Source organism: Balaenoptera ricei, chromosome 5 (assembly GCF_028023285.1).
Source record: "Balaenoptera ricei isolate mBalRic1 chromosome 5, mBalRic1.hap2, whole genome shotgun sequence".
NCBI lineage: Eukaryota > Metazoa > Chordata > Mammalia > Artiodactyla > Balaenopteridae > Balaenoptera > Balaenoptera ricei.
Genome location: NC_082643.1, coordinates 27,913,124 through 27,919,481, shown reverse-complemented (window position 1 = coordinate 27,919,481; position 6,358 = coordinate 27,913,124).

Below are 6,358 nucleotides of genomic sequence, written 5' to 3'. Positions count from 1 at the left end.
CATAAGAGCTATGTAGTAGTTGCTGCCTCTGCTATGTGTTTAAGTACCTAGCCAATTTTATTAAATATGGCCTGTTGTATAATCTCACTAATTGAGTATATAGTTCTATTAAAATTTGCCTCAGACAGAAATCCAAGTGACATCTATTTGGGGAGATGTCCACCAAGAACAAGTCTCTGTGGAATGGGCTTTAAATGCTCAAGCAAAAGGGAACTGATTCTGCCTTCTACAAAATCGATTGAAGTTTTTCCCATAATTAACAAGGGCTGTAAATTTCTAGATTCCAGTTTTAACCCTAGACCTAGCACCTATCTTCAAAGGACTTGCTAGGACTTTGGGGTCACAAAAAATAGAGAGTTTTAAACTTCTACCCCCAGCCACATAACCTGTATGCAGAACTAGCCTCATCACATTATCTTATAGCTTCTTAAAGCTTAATGATGATCGTTATATAATTGTTTAGTCCTAGGAAATTCATGCTCGGTAGGCTGAATGGCCTACATGTAATTCTCAGCTAACAGGATTAATAAAACCCAATCTGCAGATACTTAAAACAACAAAAGTTTTGAGTCATGTACCAGATTCACTTCACTTACTTACTAAGGTTACTTCGTTATAGGACTTGCAGCTAGAACAAATAGGCATTAAGTATTTATTTTATCTACACTCTGCATTGTTTCAAAAAAATGTTTTGAAGCTGTTTTTAAAATGGAGAATTTACCAGTCAAAATCTTTTTTGTTGTTGTTACCTAAATTTCTATATGCTTTTAACTACTGATTTATTTTGGTGACAAATTTAGTGTTTAGTGTTTTGTCTGCTTTTTTTTTTTTTTTTTTCCATACAATCTTGAGCCTCTCTGTGGAATAGCCCACAAAAGTTTGAGACAATTTAATCCATCAAAGTGCATTAATATATCCTTGTTAGTCATTTAACACATGCTTACTGTGGGCTGGGCACCGCACTCTCATTAGATATACAAATAGGAATCTCTGTCCTCTAGAAGCTGAGAATCTAGTTGGGGAAACAGACTGTGGTCATTGTAGGCAACAAATTTTAAGATAGCAGAGGCGTTAGCATCTAAAAAAGACCGGGGCAGGTAGCAAAGGCTTCTGGAAATGAAATTACCAGAGGGCAGTCTTAGGGGACAGAGAGACATTTCTGGGGGAAAGTCAGTTCTAAGCAAAAGGGGAGCTTGAGCAAAAGCATAAAAGAAGACAGGATATGGTGTAGTCAAGGAATTGGGTGCATTTCCACATTAGCAAGATTAATGCCTCAGGTCGCCATTCATTTCTCAAATATTTGTAAAGGCAGTGGGAAGTCAGATGAATCAGATTTTAGGCTCAATTCATTTCCCCATATTTGTGCAAATGAAGTTATTAAATGTGTCTTAGTAAGTTATGGAAATTGTTACTGGAGAGTAGGTTCTTGTCTCATCGCAGAAAGAATTCAGATACGAGACACGGAGGTCAAGAAAATAAAGTGAGGATTTATTAAGCGATAGTATGCTATCAAGGGGAGAGCGGGCAGACTCAGGTGAGTAGCTGCCCTGAATTCCTTTAGCAAGCCGGTTATATGGGGTGCAAAAATGAATCGGCAGAATATTCACTGGGGAGGGAAAAGTTTGGAGTTGTATTTCCTGACTTTCATCCCAGCTCCACCTTTCCAAGGAGAGGAGAGATTTTTGTCCTTATTTAGCCTTGATCAGAAGTGTCACAGCATCGGTGCATGATGGCAACTTTTTATCTGCAAGGCTAATTTTATTGTAATGAGGGCAAAATAAGCAAAAGGTTACATTTGGACACTGGAGATTCCTGACTTTTCCCACCTTTCTTTGTCTGCCTCCTGGACACTTGTTACCACAAAATGTGTGGTTTCCTGTCAGTCCTGGGGGTTTTTGTCTGCCCAAAGACCCCCTTGTTTACAAGCTGTATGGTTTCCTGCCATTTGGCCTGTGCTTCCCTTTCTCTTCTCTTATCTAGCTACCTGTCTGCTCTAACAAAATAGGTTATAAAATCTGATCCCCACACCTCACAGGAAATTTTGGGAAACACATAAGATTCCAAAAAAATGCTTTAGCCCTATTTTTGTAGAATACTGCTCTAAAGTAACTTACAAGTCAAAGGCAATAAGAGATTAGAGTGATCATACCATCTCAATGAGAACTAGAGATGTTAGGGTATAAAGAATGAATTGCTTTAACCTCCTTGAACTTGCACACGATTAATGGTTGGTGGGAAATGAGAATAAGTGAATCTGAGTTAGCTGCCCACAGTGGCGGCCACATGTGACCCCTGCCAGCCCATTTCTTATGGGAGAATTTTGAGCTGCACAGTTCTTATAATTCCCCAATAGAAGAAAACTGTGAAGAATGCTCTGCTTCCATAACAGCAAAAGTTCGTCCCATCCCTTTCACGCAGTCTCCGGAAGTAACATACATCCAACCTACCAGCCAAGAAAGTTGGAATGTCAGATTTGGTGCAGGAGATCAGCCCTTCTTTCACATGCTAGAATCAGAGAGGAATTTAGCAGTGAGTTTCTGTACAGACTTGCCCTTGCTTATGTCTAAGAAAAAAAAAATTATTCCTAAAAGAGATTTAAGATGTGTGTGCTACTTTAAGACTACTTGTCTTAAATTCAAACACACATCTGTAATTCAACTCACATATCATTTACGGCCTTCCCACTCTATTCTACCCCTACACAAGTTCTCTGTTAGTTGCTCATCTCTGCAGAAACTAGAAACAGAGTGATTATGTTTGTTCCTTACCTAAGGTTTTTAGAATAGATTTCCTAAGAAATTTTTTTTCATTTCACATAACTCTAATAGAGCTAATATGAAAAGAAATTCCTTTCATTTCTTAACAATTGTATTCCAGGACAACTCTGATAGAATACAGAATCCTGAAATTTTTGTATGCATTAATTTCCTGTTGTATTTAAATATAACTATGTTTTATACTACTGTTTTGTTTTGTTTTTCTCTATAATCCTTCTACAGTATAGTAATCGATGAGAATCTGTTCACCAAGCCAAGTTTTGGAAGAACTCAAAGACAAGACTTCAGTCAAGTGAAAAATAAACATGTAAATTTTGGTCAAGTGAAAAATGAGCATGTAAAAAAACCAATAAATTGTATACCTTCCAAAGTTGTACAATTTCAGGATGAAAATTTCATTGTAATGAGTCCAGTGACAAATATTTTCTTTCATGCTTGTTTTTGTGTGTTAGCATAACTTTTATAATTAAGTAACTTGGAATTCTTAACCAAAACTTTAGTTGGCTTCGTCCACAATTCTTTAAGACTGACGTTCTATTCTTTTGTATTTTAATGATTGTGCTGTCAAATGAAAGGCTTGTAACATCTAGATAAAATCTAAGTTCTCTTCTCATTCTAAACTTCCAAGTCTATTTTCATTGTTTTGAATAAATTAAGAGGACAGCGAAATGCTATTATTTCCTTCATTGCTGAACAGGCAAGGTATGTATTACACTAATGATGATGATGTTTAGTCACACTAATAAAGCTTGTGCTTAGAAATGCCTTGCATCATACATACATACATACACATATACATACATACACATATGTACATATATATAAAGACATGGACATAGATATAGATATGTAAAATGACACCTACTTTCATCCTATAATGCATAAATCAACACAAAAGATTTTTCCCATTAAAAAAGTGAGGTGTTACACACGTGTAAATGGCTCATTTAAAATAATTGTCTGATAGTCTAGAGCATTAACTCGTTCAGGGCACTGACTGATGCATTGTGTTCTACTGGGAGAGTTAGTTATGTCAGTGGGCAGAGTATCCTGAGAAAGATTTAATGACTTTTTCTTCTTAATAACTCTGTAAATGCAACAAAATGTCAAATTTAACATGCAGGTAAATATATTAAAAGTTACTCTGTATTGTCAATTAAATTCTTTAATCTGTCCAGTCCTGGTTTCTCTTATTAGTAAAGTTTTGGAAACTGGTTTAAATAATCTAAAAGAAATTTCTGGATACAAGAGACTAAGGCTTTGTGACTATACAGTTATCACTCATTTACAGTAAAACTTGAAAAGCAATGTAAAAAAAAAGTACCTTCTTGTGATTGTTCTATTTCCAAATGAATAAAAATCCATATAGCTTTTCATTGTTGTGTAATAATTAAGTAAATAATATTATGTACATACTTGAGCCTGGGAATGTAGATTTACTTTTTAATAAGTTAAAAAAATCTAAATCTTAACCTACTTGTATGTTCAGAGAGTATTCTTGTACTAAATTGATTATATAAAAATAAAGAATAAAAACAACATATTTCTGTTGGTATATGTATTTAAAAGTAGTTTTAACAGTATTATTAGGTTAAATTAATCAAAAGAATGACCCAAGCATCAAGCCAACTTTAAATGTATTTTTTTAATAAAAACAAAATGTTGAACCAAGAGAGAACATGAGACTAACCTTGTCTCTAAAGTAATTTACGAGGCAAAGACAATAAGAGATCAGAGTGACTGTGCCATCTCTACCAGGGCAAGAGAGTCCAGAGAATAACTGAAATAGGAATTGCTTTAACCTCCTTCAACTTTTCCTCAATTTATCTGTACTTCTATCAAAGGATTTTTCACATTTAAATTTAATGTTTGTGGGGAAAAAATGGCCTTTACTCTTCATATTTTTATAATTAAATCATCATAAGATTATAGAAAAGAAATCTTACCTATGAGGTCATCATGCCCCTATGAATGGTTCACTTAGAATTTCTTAAACTTTGGGACTGGAGTTGGGGTGGGAGTGAAGCTGATTAGAAAACGTCATCCTTCAGGCCTGGGTGTTTGTTTGTGTAAGTGTGAACAAAGTGTCTACAGTAGGGAGAAAATGAATGGAGAAAAGGGAGAGATGCTTGAAGGCAGAACATGGGGAGGTGAGGAATGACGTGGTTAAAGGGTTATTGTAATGATACCCATAATAGTAATTGAGGGAGAGCCTTCCGATTTATTCTAAGCATTTGTCTTATCAAATTTTGCAAATTTCATACAAGAAACTCCTAAGAGCCAAATGTCACTTAAACAAAAATCAGTACAAAATTCTGCCCAGTATCATGCATGAGCCTCTTATTATGTCAACACAGTTCTAATGAATCTGTGCCCTCAGCTCTATTTAGCTGGACTATGTCCACTGGCAACTGATAAAAGATTTTCAGCCTCTAGCTTTAAACAAGTGCTCTCAATTCTCATGCGTTGCTTGTACTATTATTTCAGTTCCATCCCCTACTTAACTGGGTGTCATTGAAAGCAGGGACTTTTCATTCGTTTTTGTAATTCCTATGAGGCTTCACAAAACTCGCTTCTTATTTCATGACGCTTTTCTTAGTATTTAAAATGCCATTATACATAGTGATATCTTGAAAGTTTCACATGGCATGATATGGAAAAAGAATCGATCTTGGAGCCAGAGTTTGAACCCTTGCTTATTTATTCACATCATTTCTGTTTCCTTATCTGTAATGTGAGGATGAGAATAACCACCCTGCAAAAATGTCTTGAGATTTATTCAAAATGAAGTACATAGGGTGGTCAGCACCGAGGGAGTGCTTGTGTCCTCTGAACACTACAGAAGTCTGACTCTCACTTGGGAATCTAAACAATAGATGCCCCAGTCCTGCTCCAACAGTGCAGCCAGGACAGGTAGTGATGCTGGGGGTGACAAGCATTCCTAAATTTGGTGGGGAGGGGTCAATGGGAAAAAGACTTTCCTATGGGCTTTCTATGGGCTCTGGGTTGGGGGGGACCGTTGGGCATATCAGACATGAATTCCTAGAGGAGGGACTAGCTTTAAATAGAAAGTAGAAGTGCTGCCAGTTACCTTAGGACTGAAGAAGATGGAGACAACCAACTGAGACGAAGATGGATTTACAGAAGCCAAGAGAATAGTAGGTGAGCAGTCCCCAGTGATGAGAACGTTTTGTAGAACCCACAAAAGCACCTACAAAAGAAAGATGCGAATGGAAATCTCTGCCAAGAGTAGAAAGCTGGGCCGCTGTGAAGATATTGGTCTAGTCAGTACTTTCCTACCCCCTTACCCAATTGTTCCCTTACTGTGTTCGTATGCGAGAGGGGTCAGAAACTTTGGGTAGCAAGATGCAGGAAGAGGAGTAAAAGCTCTAGGTGGGGTGAGGAAAGGAATATGACCATCTCTTTCCTGATCCTAGGTGGGAGAAGGAATAAAAATATTAATTTAAAATCAGAATGGAAATTTTGATTATTGCATTGGTATAAATTTTTAAAAAATTTTTTAGTTTTTATACAATTTTTAAAGGTTACACTCCATTTACAGTTGTTAGAAAATATTGGCT